The sequence below is a fragment of the Gavialis gangeticus genome, unplaced genomic scaffold (genome assembly GCF_001723915.1).
Source record: "Gavialis gangeticus isolate Ggan-Ray unplaced genomic scaffold, GavGan_comp1, whole genome shotgun sequence".
Taxonomy (NCBI): Eukaryota; Metazoa; Chordata; order Crocodylia; family Gavialidae; genus Gavialis; species Gavialis gangeticus.
In genome coordinates this window covers 17,774,394-17,792,351 of record NW_017729009.1, presented here as the reverse complement: position 1 = coordinate 17,792,351, position 17,958 = coordinate 17,774,394, and the positions used below count along the sequence as shown (strand labels likewise).

The following is a 17,958-nucleotide window of genomic DNA, read 5'->3' as shown; positions in this document are numbered from 1 at the left end:
TTTTTTTTTTTTTTTGGATCTGGCCTTTGGTCTCTAAGTGCAGTGAACCTGTGGAAAAGGCAGTGACCTGATCCTGGGCTCAGTTTTGCTGAAAGGACTGTGAAAGGAATAGCTTGGGGACCCAAGGGAGTGCAAGCCAGGGATGAAAATCAGAGCTAAGCAAGACACAAAACCAACAATGCTTCCTGAAGCCATGTACAAAGATAAGATGCACAGCTCCCAGAAGAGATAAAAGCATTAACATGCTTTCTTAATCTGTATTTTGTTTCACTGCATCCACCACAGAAGGGAAGTGTTAACTTCACAGGAATGAAGGCAGTATAGGGCACCTTCTGGTGTCAATTTATCATGCCATGGGTCAGCTAAGGGTCAAGCTGTATTTTTAAAGGTGCTGCAAATTATGTGCCAGGCTGAACCTAGGAGTTTGCATTCTTATACACAAAACTTTTCCTTATACAAACCTATTCACAAGGTAAATCATAGTAAAGGGAAAACACACAAACCATCTCCTGAGGGCCCTTTATCAATTTATATCCAGGTGGGCAAAACTCCCACAAGACTAAAGGGCTTGGCTCTACCTATGGATGGGGAGAGGGAGAATAAAAGACTTAAGATGGACTCAGTGCCGAGTTATGATGCAAAGGGGAGTGAAAGCTGCTTTTAGGCAGTGGCGTACAACTCCACTCTTGAAAGAAAATCCTCATCTATCTTTGACTAATTAGATCAGTGGAGTAAAACCGGGCTGGAAGGCCAGGGATGTGGCACACTCTCTTTCTCTCCATTTTTATCTACTACAAAGGCAGACTTAGGCAATGTGGGGCCTTGGGCATCCCCAAGGCTCCCCCCCTGTGCCTCAGCTCTCTCCCTATTAATTGGTCTACTCTTTCTTGGAGGAGTGCAAGATGCAGGAGATGTCTCCTGGAGGAACTGGCACTGCTTCTCTCTTGACAGGCTGGAATCTTCCCATTTCCATGGACCACCACTTCCAGTCTTCAGGTAGCCCATGTCTGGTTTGAGGATAAAGTCTCGGTCCCCACCCACCAGAGAAAAGAGCTCTGTATGAGGTGCTCTATACCAGCGGTTCTCAACCTTTTTTGTACCAGGACCCATTTGTAAACATCGATGGCCAGTCCTGACCCTGTGCTGCTCACTCCCAGCTGGCTTCCACCCACCCCCAGCCCCCCAGTATGTGGGGCAGGGGGGGCCACAAGCAGCTTCAGGCAGCCCCTTGGAGGCTGGAGCTCTGCCAGCCTGCAAGGGAAAAGCCACCGTTTCCCCACATTTTTCTCCTTTAAACGAGAATCCATTTTGAAAGTTTGCCCATTTTTAAAGTTTGTTTGCGACCCTTTCATATATTCTTGCGACCCGCTTTTGGGCTACAACCCACAGGTTGAGAAACACTGCTCTATACCATCAGAGATGGCAGGCTGCAGTGAAGACCACACACACAGCAGCCTTGAGCTGACAGAGGGTGTATATACCTGGGCAGGAGGATGGAACAGCAGGCTGCAGAACTGAGATGAATAGAGGAGTTCACAACTCTTGGAGAGATTGTTTCTGGCTTGCTACACACTCAAGCAGGTACTGGTTACACCTAGATCATATTCTGAGACTATCTATACCCTCTTTTTAAACAGATACTAAGAGTCACCATCCTCATCGCATGAAGCCATAAACTCAAGTGCTAGCTAAAGAAACTGAACAAAGGGCATATGAAATGTATTTAGATATATTTAGTCATTGTGCAGTGTTCTAAAGATATAGGCTATAGCATGCAGCTCAAGTGCTACCACATCATTTACTCTGGATTTTATTCTAAAATAAATCTACCTTGCAGTAAGGAGCAGACGCATGACCAGCTATCCCAGACTGGCTGCCTGAAGCAAGCACTATTGCAGCTCTTGGCCACTAGATAAAGGGGGAACCAGCTTGCAAACCTACTTGCAAATGGGGAGAACCCTGCTGCCTTCAGGAAACGGTTACCAAAGGGTTCAGTTGACATGGATTGGGGACACACAACACATACAGCAGGGTAAATTTCTCTGGCGTCATTTTACTTCTGACTTCCTTAGAGAACACAGTACTGGAGAACAGCATTTCTGTTCTGGAGTAAATACTATGTATTATGCATCCGTTCCACTTCTCTTCCAGAGAAATATGCCATGCCATTTTCAGCATTTGACCATCCCTTTGGGCAGCCTAACCGTGACTTAATTAAAAACAAAAGCTAAAAGGTTCAACTTGCAGGGTAGCCATCACTATTCCAGCTGAGCTTAGTACCTATGAAAGTCAGAGTGTATTTAGCACTTACTGTCACACAAATCAACCAGTCTAATGCTGAATAAAAAGCAGGTAACAGACCAGACCCTGCTCCTAGGTACACGTATGCAGCCTTCCAGATGCTGGGAGATAGGATATGGCTTTACTATTCAGCAAGCCATGTGCCTCATGTAGCACTATGTGAATTGGGAGTTTTTTAGATTTAAAGTGAGCAGGTACCAGAAAGCACCTTTCCTGGGACTAGGCACCACTGCCAAAAATTAAAAAAATCAGATACCAAAATAAATCTAGCAAATCTAGTATCTGTTTTTTTACCCCCAGGTCAGAGACACATCCCCCAAACAGTGACATGTGGTTCCTGTACGTGATAACAGACTGACACTAGAAATCCTCTGCCCAGGGAACAAGCCACAGTTTACTCACTACAAGAGTCTCCACACTGTTCCACTAAAGTGCCCCACTTCATATGTAAGAATATAATTTCTCTTTCATAATTCGGTCAGGCATGGCCTTTTGGCTGAGATCACTGCCACTAAGGCCCTTTGTGGTGCTGGTTTTGGTTATGTAGATTCATTTGATTTGTCATGGAAAAGTCATCATGCGGAAATGATTGTGGGCACAAATGATTGTGGGACTCGATCCAGCGATTTCAAGCTTACTAGCTCTATAATCCTTGATTATCAAACCCTTGCAGACTCTACAAAACAAATGTACAGTGAGATTTAAGACTATTATCCCTTGAGCAGGGCAAGGTTTGCGGCAGTTTTGTAATGTGACCGTTTCTTCAAAGTCTGGATCGTATTCAATAAGGTTTTAATATACCAAAGTGAACAATTAAATTGCCTTCTTGTTCTACAAGTATTTATATCCTGGACAAGAGAAAAACATGAAAAATATTTAATTTTATTGTTCTAGTCTATTATGTAACTCCAGCTTTTAAAGTCAATATGCAAAACCTTTAAAAAATTTTCATTGAGAAACTATTTTAAATAGCTATAATTACAATTTTTTTTTTAAGTTCTGAAGGAGGAGTTTTTAGGATTCAAATATCAAACTAAGAAACAGCACAACTGTCTTAAACATCAAATATTATTATAACAAAGGTAACTTTTTAATAGATGACACTATTTGCTTAAGTATCGAGCTTTCAGTCTATTTAAGATCAGTTCCAAGAATCGGACAAAAAAGATAATGTCTCTACCACCCTTTTTTACAGAAAAAAAAATCATGTCACTACTTTATGTCTCTTTCTGCCAACACTTGGCCAAAAAGCTCTCTCGGGTTGTGTACAAATGTTCACTGCACCTGGTCTAGAATCACACAGCTTACTTTAAATCAGTGGTGCTCAACCTGTGGCCTGTGGACCAAATGCATACTGCAGGGTCTGTGGGGCTCCTGAAGGGTTGGGAAATTTGGTGGGGAGGGGGAAAGGGGGGGAGCAGTGGCAGTTAATTTTGCCACCCCTCCCTGCTGCCAAAATCCCAAGCCCCACATGGAGGGTCAGAGCTGAGCCACAACCCTCCCACTGCATGGCTGGATTGGGGCTGGGCCACCCCCCTCTGCCTGCCTGACTAGTTTGGGGTCAAGCCATGTCCTTCCCATGGGGCTGGGCCATGGCGCCTCCCCATGGAGCTGGATCAGGGCTGGTCATGCTCCCTCCCCTCTGGTAGGGCCAGGTTGCAGCTGGACCAAGCCCCCTTCCCCCTCATGGTTGGATTGGGGCCGGGCTTCTCCCTACCCCCTTCCCCTTCCATACAGCTGGCTGGGCCCCTGCTGTGTCTACCCCAGCACCAGCATTGCATTGGGTCCATTAGCTGGATTCAGCCCATACTTCTAAGTCTTTCATCTACTTGGATGAACCAATTTAGATTGGGCCCACTGTTTTCAGCTCAATTTAAACCCCTTGAATGTCTGCACACATGGCATTTAGAATGATCTAGCCTAGTTAAGTCCATCTAAATGCACCATCTGCAGATATCCTCAAGGTTTTACTATGTTACAGACTATCCCAATCTCTACCTTAGAGACTAACTGGTTCAGACAGGCTTTTGTAGGTAACAATCTACGTGGTCAGGCATGGCAGGTAGCATCTGAGGTCAGCAACCTGTGGCCTGCAGGCTGAAACCAGTGTGCAGAGCTATTGGATCTGGTCTGTAGACCTGTGTGGGTTTTGGCAGTGTTTGGTGACCAGGGGCTTTGCTTGTGCCAGGGCCAGGTGGTAGGGAGAAACAGCAGAGATGGCAGCAGCTGTGTCCTAGCATCAGCCCACCTCAGACCTGAGTTGGGTCATTTCATAAATACACAGCTGACTGCTGGAGTAGGCTGTTGGCTATAAAAGCTGTAAGGTGCCACCTTGCCCTGCTTTCTACCTGACTTCAGGCTAATGCAGCTAACCACCTCCCTAAGCTTTTACCATAGTTCATACCAAGCTCTGGATGTAATCACAGTTTCATCTGTATTGCACTTAACTCACACTTACAAGGTGGCCATCATTTTTCCAGCTGAGTTGAGATGGAGCTCAATAAATTTATGAGATGGACTATATGATGTGACTAAACTGCAGTAGGCAAAAGACTAGTTTTTCAGAAGAGCGCATCATGCAGTGATCTGACCAACTCAACCTCGTATCCTACACAATGTAACCCATCATGGGACAAATCTCAAGATCTTTATTAGGCAAACTCCTGCTCTAGGGATTTTTTTTTACAGAATAAAATCTGAGTAAAGAACTCGGAATTGGCACTGGTACAAATGGTCTATTCACTGAGGAATACAGAATTTAATAGCTGGATTTTTTAAAAAGAGCTACATTTAATTTATAAATGAACACATTTGATTCAAAATAAAAGCAAGTCTTCCTTGCTTTTATGAGAACATGAGAAGCTGTTGGTGCTGACTACTTTTTAAAATCTGCCTGGAAATGTACATAAATTTTCACAAGTGTTTTTATGATGAAGAAAAACACTCAGTTAATTAAAACAGCACACATAAAATTGGGAAGACACTCAGATCTTGGTATGAACTATGACAAAAACTTGTTTGGAAATTTTCAACTGTTAGATGAGTTGTTTAAATGATGTTTTTAAAGACATTTTTAATTTGTAACATATTTTTCTACTCCATTTGGGAAACAACAGAGAAAATACTTCCATAGATGGTAGTAATGAAAGACACTGAAGCTCAGTATTTAATGCGTTCATTGGTATTTTAAAGATTGCAAATTCAAATCATGCAAGGCACCAAGTTACTCAATTTTTAGTAAACTTTGTTTACTCAAAGGAGGGTATGTGGGGGTAAAATGATCATTAGTTATGCTTTGTGTAGCTGCAAATATTGAAAAAACACCTAAACTCTTTCTAAGCTGGCTGCCATTACAAATATGGCAGCCAACCACCAAGGTAACTCAGTAGCATAAGAAGACTACGTTTCTCCAAGTGGGATCCACATACTCTGGAGACGTGCAATGAATTTCTAGAGGTAATGCAAAGGAAGGACCTGGAAGGCAGAAGAATGGAAAGTGGAAATATAAATCGAGGGAAAAAGGAAGAAAAAGGAAAGAATCTTTCATTTAATGTTGCTGGAGGGGTGGTATGTGGTTGTAGTGACATATATATCCATTTTTATTATCTACAGTACAGAATCACAGGCATATACAATAGTATACAAATAATAGGGGATACATGATTAAAATTAATTTGAGAAATGCTGCACTAGTGTCTCCATTCCCTGGATACAGGTTTTAGCCGTGTTGGTCTACAGGCAAAAGAACATTTCTGGGGAACCTATAACAGCTGTCTAGTGTCCTGCGCAATATGAAGTTTCATTTCTACCTGTGAAAAATATTACAATCTCTGCATTCTTCTTTGCCTAAGGAAAGGAGCATGAGCCCGAAAGCTTTCAAGTAAAGATTTTTTTTTGCAACTATTTAGTTGATCTAATAAAAGATACTTCATCCCCTGGAGAAACAAGAGTCAGTTTTACCATCAGTCATGACAAAGGGAGTGCACAGGGCTGCTACCTGAGCTACTGTGCCGCACAAAGTACAAGAAGACTACAAGCATGGCCAAAGGAGCCAGTAGGGAAACCAACAAGTCACCGTCTTCACTGTAACGTCATGACAGCTCAGTGGCGCTACTACCACAGCCACTGTGTTTATAACTCGTACTATTCCCTTTGCAGCAGTCAGCAGCCAAATAAATGAGGTGTTGTGGTATCTGGCAAACCTCAGTTAAGCAAAGTGAGAGGGAGAAACAAAACTGCTTCCTTTGTGTGGAGTTTTTCCTTGGCAGCTGTCTGCCAGAAATGGAAGCTTGTAATTGGCAGCTCAGCACCACTGCAAAAATTACCTCCTATCAATAATAGCACTCTTTGAAATCCTTTCCAACTCTCTACCATGGTAGTAGGGAAGGGTGTGTGGCTTAATCAGATGGGTTTGCGACCCAGGTTACAGACATCCTTAACATTTGAGTTGGAGAAATGTTATCCACATTCCCACATCCCAAAATCCACATCTGAATGTTACAGCTTAAGCCCCCTTACCACATTTTGAAGGAGCTCCTTTCATTAAAAGAGAGGCCAGGCACCAGATCCTGCCCAGGGAAGGAAAGTGATCCAGGGCTGCCTGTGCCTTTGGCTGGCTGAGTGTTTGTTTGGTGGGCTGTGTGTGTTTGGGGTGTGCGCTCTGAGAAGCTGGGAGTGTTGCTAGCTGAGTGATTGTTGACTGCTGAGTGATTGCTGCCCGTCTCTGAGCAACAAGGGAGCAAGCAAACAGGAGCAGCAAACAGGGTAAGCGGTTTGCAGGCAGTTCCCTGGTCAGTTTGCAGGTCAGTTCCCCCCACCCTCTTTGAAGGGAGAGCCTTTCAGCTTGGTGTCAGGAAGCAGGGGAAGAGGAACCCTTTGGGGCCAAGGAACAGAAAACAGGCGAGCTTCCATGCAAGTTCACTAGGGAAGGTGTCCTTGGAAGAAGGGCAGTAAAAGAGAAAAGGCAGATTAAGAGACCCAGGGAAATGGCTGGAGGACGTTGCAATGCCAGAGCCGCTGCCACCGCCTCTGCTTGCACCTGTGAGGTTTCTGTCCAGGCAGGACCACTCACCATCGACACTTCCACCCAAGTCCCAGTTTGGCATTGTGGGTACTGTGGTTTGCAGGTCCCTTCCAGGGATGGCCAGACCAGGGTGTGCCTGCGATGCGAGCTGTCTCTCCTGGTGTTGCCTGGGAACAGGCAAGGGAGCTACAGGAGGAGGTGTTGAGGCTCTGAAGCATCCTCTGCCACAAGGAGTTCATTGATTCAATGCTGGAGGAGACCTCTGGGACTGTGGAGGAAGAACTGCCCGAGGCAGTGCTAGAGAAGGGAGAGGACATGGACTGCCAGGAGGGCAGAAGCTGGAAGCTTGTGATCTCTGGCAGCAAGCAGAAATCTTCATCTCTACATGCAGCAGTTCATCTAGAGAATAGCTACAGAGCCCTAGCACCATTGGTGGGGGAGGACAGCCCATGCCCTCACCAAGGTGGGCAGGATCGAGACCACTGCCACCAAGAAGCAGCAACAGGTGGTAGTGGTTGGAGACTCCCTTCTGCAGGGGATAGAGGGAAACATCTGCTGATCTGACCTGTTGTCTCAGGAAGTCTGCTGCTTGCCCGGACCCATATCCAAGGTGTCACAGAAGGATTACCAAGACTCATCCGGCCCTTTGACTACTACTACCCCATTCTTCTCATCCATGAGTGCACCAGTGATACTGCCAGGAGAGACCTGAGCAGATCAAAAGTGACTACAGGGCTCTGGGTGCAAGGGTGAATGGGATGGGGGCTCTTCAATTCTTCTGGTCAAGGGCCTGGCCAGGAGTGGGTGCATCCTGCAGGTGGTGTTGCCAGCAGGGCTTTGGCTTCTTTGACCATGGGATGATGTTCCAAGAAGAAGGATTGCTAGGAAGAGATGGGATCCATCTGACAGATGGAAGAACATCTTCACAGACTGGCTCACTAACCTAGTAAGAAGGGCTTTAAATTAAGTTCACCGGGGGATGGAGGCCAAAGCCCTGAGGTACGTGGGGAATGAGTGACCTGGAGGAAGAGCAAACAGGAGGGGGGCAACAAGGGAGATGTTTTCATTCTTCCTGAGAAATCTGGGCAATCGACTAGTTACCTTAGGTACCTGTACACAAGTGCATGGGGCCTGGGAAACAAGGAGGAAGATTCATAGATTCATAGATTAAGGGTCGGAAGGGACCTAGTAGATCTTCTAGCCCGACCCCCCGCCAGGGCGGGAGAACAACAAAAACCCCAAAAACAAGAAACGGGACTCAAATGAGTCCAGCCAGGTAGGCATCCAGCCTCTTCTTAAAGACCCCCAGGGTAGGGGCCAGCACCACTTCCCTTGGAAGTTGGTTCCAGCTCCTAGCCGCCCTAACTATGAAGTAGTTCTTGCGGATGTCCAATCTATACCTCCTCTCCATCAACTTGTGAAGATTTGGAAGGCCTTGCACAATCATGGCACTATGACCCGATTGGAATAACAGAGACTTGGTGGGAGCTTGCATGACTGGAGCACTGTCATGGATAGGAATAAGCTGTTTAGGAAGGACAGATGGGAGAGGAGGAGGAGTTGCACTTTATGTAAGAGATCTGTATGATTGCTCAGCGCTCCAGTATGAAACTGGAGATAGGCCTGTTGAGAGTCTCTGGGTTAGGGTCAGAGGGGAGAGCAACAAGGGTGATGTTGTGGTGGGGGTCTGCTATAGACCACCAGACCAGGAAGAAGTGGTGGATGAGGCCTTCTTCAAACAGCTAGTGGAAGTTTCCTGAACACTGGCCCTGGTTCTCATGGGGGACTTCAATCACCCTGACATCTGCTGGGAGGGCAATACAGCGGTGCACAGGCAATCCAGGAAATTTTTGGAGGGTGCTAGGGAAAACTTCCTGGTTCAAATGCTAGAGCAGTTAACTAGGAGCCATGCTCTTCTAGACCTGCTGCTCACAAACGGAAGAATTGGTGGGGGATGTAGTAGTGGATGGCAACTTGGGCAGCAGCAACCATGAGATGATTGAATTCAGGATCCTGAGGAAAGGAAGGATGGAGAGCAGCAGAGTAAGGACCCTGGATTTCAAGCAGACTTTGACTTGCTTAGGGAACTCATGGGCTGGATCCCCTGGGAGGCCAGTCTGAGGGGGAGAGGAGTTCAGGAGAGCTGGCTGTACTTGAAAGAAGCCTTATTGAGAGTGCAGGAACAAACTGTCCTGATGCTGAGGAAGACTAGCAAGTAGGGCAGAGACCAGCTTGGCTTAGCAGGGAATTCTTCAGTAAACTAAATCACAAAAAGTAAGCTTATAAGAAGTGGAAAGTTGGACAAAGAACTTGGGAGGATATAAGAGCACTGCTTGGGCATGCAGGGATGAAGTCAGGAAGGCCAAAGTGCAATTGCAGCTAGCAAGGGACGTGAAGGTTAACAAGAAAGGTTTCTACAACTAAGTCAGTAACAAGTGGAGGATCAGGGAAAGTGTGGGTCCCTTACTGAATGGGGGAGGCAGCCTTGTGACAGAGGATGCAGAAAAGGCTTAAGTGCTCAATACCTTTTTCACCTCCATCTTCACAGGCAAGGACAGCTCCCAGCCTACTGCACTGGGCAGCACAATTTGGGGAGGAGGTGAGTAGCCAACAGTGGTGAAAGAGTAGGTTAGGGACTCTTTAGAAAAGCTGCACATATACAGGTCCACGGGGATGCACTTGAGAGTGCTGAAGGAGTTGGCTGATGTGATTGCAGAGCCACTGGAGATTATCTTTGAAAAATCATGGTGCTCGGGAGAGGTCCCAGATGAGTGAAAAATGGCAAATATAGTGTCCATGTTTAATAAAGGGACAAAGAAGGATCCAGGGAACTACAAACCAGTCAGCCTCACCTCAGTCCCTGGAAACATCATGGAGCAGATCCTCAAGGAATCCATTTCTAAGCACTTGCAGGAGAAGAAGGTGATTAGCAACAGTCGGCATGGATTCACCAAGGGCAAGTCATGCCTGACCAACCTGATTTTTTCATTACAGAAAAGATATGGACAAATTGGAGAGACTCCAGTGGAGGGCAACAAAAATGGTTAGGAGGCACATGATTTGTGAGAAGGTGAGGGAACTGGGTTTATTTAGTCTACAGAAGAGAAGACTGAGGCGGGGATTTAATACCAGTCTTCAACAACCTGAAGAGTGGTTCAAAAGAGGATGGAGCTGGACCTTTCTCAGTGGTGGCAGATGACAGAACAAGGAGCAATAGTCTCAAGGTGCAGCAAGAGAAGTTTAAGTTAAATATTAGGAAGACGTTTCTTACTAGGAGGGTAGTAAAACACTGAAGTTATAGACTCTCCATTCTTGGACGTTTTTAAGATCTGGCTAGACAACACCTTGGCTGGGATGATCTAGTTGGGGACAGTCCTGCTTTGAGCAGGGGGTTGGTCTAGGTGACCCCTTGAGGTCCCTTTGAACCCTAATTTTCGATGATTCTATGATTACTGGGTCAATGGGCCCCTCTACATGTGCAGGAAAACGTGCGACAGGATGTAATGCATGATGCACACAATTGTATCTCCTGCTGTACCACAAATGCATGGCAAGAGGTGCGACTGTGAGATCACACATTAGATCCCATCACACCTTATTTCTCATGCAGGGGGAGCCCAATCCCAGGCTCCCACTCCCTAGCAAAAAGCAAGCTCCCATAGCTAAGAGCCCCCTTAATTGAGGAGCTCCCAGCTGTGGGGGCACCCCATGCACCCCCAGGGTTGGGAGATAGCAGATGCCACATCCCCCAGTCCTGTGGGTTTCATGCACCCTGGGGGCAGTCACTCCCCCTGGCTGCTGGGACCCTGCTGGATCCCAGCATCTGTAGCTGCAGGACTCTGGGTCCCTGTACACCTGGGACCCAGAGTGGCAGCTGCTGGGGTTGAGAGTCTCCTTAGTTACAGGACTTGCAGCCCCAGCTAGGCATGGTGCACCCCTGAAGCTGGGACCCCTGTCAGCTGCTGGGGCTCCCAGATGCAGGGCAGACCCTGCTACATGTGCAAATTAAAGCTCAAATGCAACTAGTTATAAAGTTAGTACACATTTTCAAGGTCTAAATTTATAGCTGTGGTTAGAGCTTTTTATTTTGTGATAGGTACTTTGTAGGAGCGTGGAAAGTGGGCCCTATTCGATTCAGATTCGGCACAAATCAGGGACAGTGATTTGATTCGTTGATTTGGATCCCTGTCCCTGATTTGATTCTGCTGAATCTGAAACTGAAAATTCGATGTTGATGTGGAGAATCAGTGATTCGGACATAGTCACAGCTTTAAATGTTTTTTCTTCATACCTCTAGGTAGCAGGGGCTCATGAGTGCTGTGATGCTGGGGCGCATGGAGTGTCCCACAGAAGTGCGGGGCGGCTCCCCAGCGTGTTCAGCAGCAGACCTGGAAGTGGACCAGAAGCACTTCCGCTAATTTTCTGCTGTACATTTGCAAGTGTCTCTTTTCCTAAAGCCTCAGCAAGGCTGTATATTTTCACAAATAATGCCCTGGAACTCACTATGAAAAGAATCTTCATCAGAAGAGTCTGAATCTCCGAATCAATTGGGAGGGTTCTGATTCAGGGATCGAAGCTTCACACAGCCCTAGTACTTTGCATGTGTAGCTGGTCTCCAGCTAATTGCACAATACCTGTAACGTGTAGAGGGGCCAGTATGTTTTGTAAAATAATACCAACACCCCACTTATTTCATGCAGAAAAGAGGAAAACAGTGGTGAAAAGACCATCTGGTACTGATATTAATGCCTACAGTGAGAGGCCTTTCAGAAAACCCTTTGACAGAATTGGTACTGACACAGAAAGTAAGTGAAGTCTGCAAAACGCACACATGCGAGATCCCTTGGCATCTGATGAACACAAAGGGACACACTGTGTCTTCTGGCACAGCAGCAATTAGAGCTGTGAAAGCTTATCTAATAGTAGACACTGACAACCATACCACACCCCTCAAAGGCACAATTCCCTCCCTGTCTCTCCTTTGCTCCAGGGCAATAATAAAAAATTCTTGCCTGATATGAGCAACATACACCTCTACTCTGTGCCAGCTCAATTATCCTAGATAGTACGTTAGGGGGAAGAGGAAAACCTTGACTCTGCACAGTCCCAAGTTCCCTCTTGTCCCTTTTCCCGCTTGGCTTGGGAAAGGAATACGCCGGGATGGAAGCACCTGCAGGCAGCTCCAATATACCTGACCCAAGGACCTGGTAGTTTATACAGGTACCTGACAGAGGTTCAGAGAAATGTTTCCCTCTTTTCCTTTTGTCCCACAGGCAGGTGCACAGTCCAGTTCAAATCTATCACTAAAGATGCCATAAATAATCATCTGTTGAATAGCATGAGCTCAGTCAGTGCTTATGTTGCAGCCTCACTCCTGAAAGCATCACTATCACTGGTGACTTCGAGGGATGGTAAACATGGTATTAAGAAGAACAAGCAACTTCTCAGTTCAACTCTAACAGAGGCTATCTAGCATATCATGCAGATTAAATACAGAGCGCTTCAAGGTCAATTATAGAACGCTACATTGTGATACCCTTACACATATCAACCCTAGCTTTCCTCTGCTCTCAAAATTTGGAGTACTTTAATGTTATGCCATTTTACATCATTTAAGAATCTGATCAAGTAATACCTTACCTCCTGAATAGTCCCCATAAAATAGGAACATAAGACATAGCATTATGGAGTTCAGTTCTCTTATCTCAGGCAACCAGATCACATAATCCCATTCACAAACTTAGCTATCTCCACCTTGACCTGGTTGGGTTGTTTGCTCACACTCCTATTTGTAGAGTAAGTACAGATATGAATGAGAACTTGTCCTGAAGTAATGCTATTTTTTTATTTCTCTAAAGTAAAAAAGATCAGCTCCCTGTTCCTTAATACTCTTTTTCTTTGGCATAATTTGGAAACAAGAATTATCTCTCCATTTGAGCTGAGTTCAGGTGGTTTGGCTTTGCACGGTCATTTACTATATATGTGTAAAGACATAAACTTGCTTTCCACCCATGCATACAGACTTGCACATACACAGTGGAAACTGTCATAACTGTGGAGAGCATTTGATCATAGATCAATAATGTACTCACATGAGGGAAGGCTCTTAAAGGATGAATGAAACAAAAAAAAAGTGGAGTGGCATTATATTCACATTGCCTGATGAGTCAAAATAAACTCTTCCATATGTGAATGGTTCAAATTCTGACTTGAAGTTTGCATTTGTACACATCTGGAGAAGCTCCACTTACTTCAAGGCTATGTCCTTATTGCTAAGAAAATATGTATTTTTACACTGAAACAGAATAAAGGAGAAAGACATTTGATGTAAAATCCTAGTGTGGACATGCTGTAATTTTCACATAATTTCAGCTAGTTGGTTCCCCCTGTGAGAGATGTACCAACAGCAAGATAAAATCTACAATGCCTTCTCTCCTGCTAGGGTTTTACACCAAATGTGTATCTCATGTTAGGTATTCCAATATAGCTATTCCAGTATGTCCTCCTACAGTGAAGGCTTGGTTCAAGAATTACTGTGCAACTGTCCAAATGACAGGAAAATATTCCCCAGAAGTAGCAGAGTGATTGTGTTTACCTTAGTAACAAATACCTAGTTTCAACCTGTGACTTTGTGTTATTGAGCATCCTAGTAAAGAAACTATAGTGATCCATGAGTCCAGAGAAATAATGTCAACCAGAGTACAATGAGTATTTTTATGTTTTAGTGAGCCTGTTGCTTTCTTTTATGTAGGACTCTGTATCCTGTGTGGAACTTTAACAGTGACCTAAAGGCTGGCAAACACCATTAGATTTATAGCTTTGCTTTTTAATAATATTCATATTGTAAATTTCAAGCTTTTGGCAGAATTAACCATAATTTTTTCAGTTATTTCCTCATTTCTGCAAAGAATCTCAATAGCCCTCCTCACATACCTAGTGACATGTGCCTCCCATATGCACTTTCTTCCCTTTAAAAAACAAAAAAAGAGATTGCTGTGATTTATAAGAAAACTATTACCACATTCTTGTCATTTTTAAATTGTGTCACAAATATTGACATGATTGAAATAAACATGACATACGGAAACATTTAGTGCAAGTCAGGGTTTAAAGTTTGGTCTCCTTCCCAGAGTCTGGATGTGGACCTTTGGTTCTGACCTAGTTTGTTTCAGTATACTAGCTTGATCTATCCTGCTATCTTTAATTCTCCATATAGAAATATTTTATTTGCCAGATAATTTCCAGATTTAAGCAATTAGTATTCAACAGACCAATTTTAACACCTCTTATCCCCGTGAGGTGTTAATCTGCTTTTTAACAAGGCTATTAGCATATCCTTTTTATCATTTGACCAATGCTGATGTCCCTCTCAAAGCTGTATTCAGTGTAATATCAGAAATAGAGAAGAACAACAAAATATACCTGTTGCTGAAAGTGCCAGCAAGCCAGACAATGGCCCAAGTTCACTGTGCGGTAACAAAAACCTAAATGTGTGGGGTTAAGATGATATCAGGGCTAGGGACAGAAGTTACATGTAAACTGATTTAAGTGATCAGAAACTCCTTTAAACCTGTAACAGAACAGAAGTTTAGTGCAAAATGGTTGAAACTGGTTTAAGATAAACCTGGTTAAATGTAGTATCAGACTTAACTGATTTGGGTCAAACCAGTTTATGAATCTTCTGTTCCAGACCCCTTTCTGGTTTAAGTTAAATCAGAGTCTCCCAGCATGCTTTTCATTCCTGGGCTGTGCTGTGCTGTCTGCTCTAGAAGAAGGGTTGTGGGGAAGGGAGGTAGGGACTACCCCTGACAAACCCTGGCTTGTGTCTGGGGCCAGGGAAAGGAGGTTAAACTCCACCTTCCCCTGGCTATACCCAGCTTCCCTGGAGTACAAAGCTGCCCTGCCCTGCTAAACTTACTGAAAGCTACTGCTGGCTGCGATTGTGGACTACAAATCCCAGAGGCACCTGGAAGTAGGAAGAGGAAGTGATGAGCAACCCTGCAGAGTCCTGTGTCTATGATTCTGGACTGCAAATCCTAGAGACCTCAAGGGCAGCGGGAAGAGGAAGTGAACACACAGCCGATGCTGGCTACATGCCAGACAGCTGTGCTCTAGCACCCCCAGCCTCTGGCCTGAGCCACTGCAGGCATGTGGCTGCATTTCCTGAATCAAAAGTGAATTTGTGTTCAGTTGTTTCTCAATTGAATCTCTGCTGCAAAGACTGAATCAATTCAGCCTTGGGCTTTTTGACTGTCTGTACTTAGTTTTGCTGGTGCAAAAAATGTCCTGGCTGCAGAAAGGGTCTTATTTCCTATTCAGTTCTAGAACTTCAGAAGTAATTGATATAAAATTAAAGTAGTTTCATCCCAGTTACAGCCTACAGAACTCTATCAAAAGGTCTTCCCTTTCCAAAACAAATTGCCCTAACTTTCTAAAGTGAGACCAAACTAGATTACATTTGTTTTGTTATTGTTTGTCATTCATGTTATGACACCTGAAGGTTTCAACCAGGATTGGTCCCCAAACAGCTGGGTGCTGAACACACACACAACAAATGGCTATTGTAACCCAAAGACAGCTATTTATCACTGTTACATTGATTTCAGCAACAAAAAAGCTGAAAAGCATTATTAAACCACCAATCTAATGCTGATTTTACACTGTTATAGCCTCAACATTGCCATGGAAAGTGATACATCACCTTAAACAACCTCAACTGAAAAACTACTTAACAGTGTCCAAGACTTGGACTTACCAGCTGATATGTAACATTACATTCTTAGGCCACTAGGCAGAGCTGTAAAGCTCTAGTTTTAAACCATTTTAATATATGTACTTTCACTAAAGTCTCAAATTTATTTAAATACAGCTATTTGTATGTCTGATCTTTGCTGCATTTTCCCACCACAAAGTTGCTATCTTTGTGCAATTTCAAAAGAGCTGTGTATGTGCGAGTTCGTGTACATGCCTACAGTGACAGCAACAAACCTTTCCACTACACAGAGAAATAGTAAAATAAAATTTTATCCTGAGTCCACATATCTTATGGAAGAAAAAAATAAATGGAAATAAAACCACCACTAAGAGTAATGTACATTTTAGGGTCTCACACATCCTAATCTATTCCAAATGGAGAACGATTAGGAAAATAAATGTAATTTTAACACCTCTGTGTGAACATGGAAGATAAAATGAACTGACAAGAACTATAGAAGGTAAACAAAGGACATTTCAAACAGATTAAATTACAAGAATGCAAATAGAAAAGAGATTTCTAATGTCTGTCTTTTCTACAAAAAAGAATGATATAATCCGCTGCTACCAATAGATTAACAACTTAAAGAATACTAATGTAGTTGTGTGAAAATATAACCAAATGTGTACAACACAATTATTTATATATTTTGCATAACCCTTGTACATGAATGTGTAAATAATTTGTAATGGTTTTCCAACGGGGTAATGAATAAAGAACACATATTCCCTGTCATCTGACAAGTTAAAGACTTATTCATTTACCATGTACTTTGAATCAAATTTATTCAGCATAGCACAAACTGTGCCCTATATTTTATTGTGTTTTCCATTGGACTGATTACCCTGCATTAAAATAATTTGCTTTTTAAAAAAAAAGATGTTTAAAGGAAACAATTGTTTGTGTGTAGACTACTCTGCTTTGGAAAAATACAAAAAATAAATGAAAGAAACACACTGCCACGTGATTTTGTGAAATGTTCAAGCTTTGCATTTTGGTGACTTCTAACTTCTTCAGCATTCATTCTGCATTTATAATTCATAACTTAACCTATGTGCCACCTCACTGCAATTCACTGGATCCAGCCATAGAGCAACCCCACGTGCCAGTGTGTGGGGCTGTGTGGATATCAACAGGTCTGAAATCTGGTGGCGGGAGGGGTGGCGGCATTAATTGCTGCGGCTCTGAAAACCATGGCAATTAATGCTGCCACTACTCACGGTTGAACACCTCTGATCTACTGGATCTACAGGATGTGGAGATGACAGATTACACCTTAACTACCAGCAAGGGTTGAGCTTCGTCTACAGGTAAGAAGATAATCCAGCTCTCATTTAGTTCTTGGCCTCCCTTCTCAAATCATCAGAAGGAAAACAATTGCAGGTTTTGTGATGAAGACATATCTCCAATTAGGAATCAACTGGAGCCCTTCATCATGATTCAAAAGGACACAGAAGCAAAAGGTTCGCATCCAAGGACTATTTCCTTCATAAAATGGTTTAAATAGCTTTAGAGAAAGGCTGTTCACTTACTCATTTTAATTCAATATTCAACAGTGACATAGTGAAAACGAAGATGACGGTAAACTCTGAAATGCCCAGGTACATAGAAAAAATGCAGTAGTTTTCAGCATTTTCTTCAATACTTGTGAAATCATTAGCTGCTAGTTCACACAATAAGGTATACTGCAGATGTTTTAAATTGATATTGGACTTGAAAATGAAAGTTCAGCTTTTTACTACTTTAGGAAAAAAACCCTCTTTCTACATTTCTCAAAAAAGCCGCTGTTTGCAGCAAAATATAATAGCATCACCATAAAACGTCATGAGCCCATTAGTTCCTTGGCAATCAGTTCAAAGAATAAGATGAGCTGTTATTT

General features: G+C 43.6%; 1 long non-coding RNA gene across 1 annotated transcript in view; it reads left to right on the top strand.

The window, feature by feature from the left end:
- LOC109292627 overlaps positions 1 to 16,814 on the top strand; it is a 31,859-nt gene extending 15,045 nt beyond the window's left edge. Inside the window, exon 2 of the long non-coding RNA XR_002096154.1 lies at positions 15,994 to 16,814. This is a non-coding gene — a long non-coding RNA (uncharacterized LOC109292627). The remainder of the gene's footprint in view (positions 1 to 15,993) is intronic.
- The last annotated feature ends 1,144 nt before the right edge of the window (positions 16,815 to 17,958 follow it).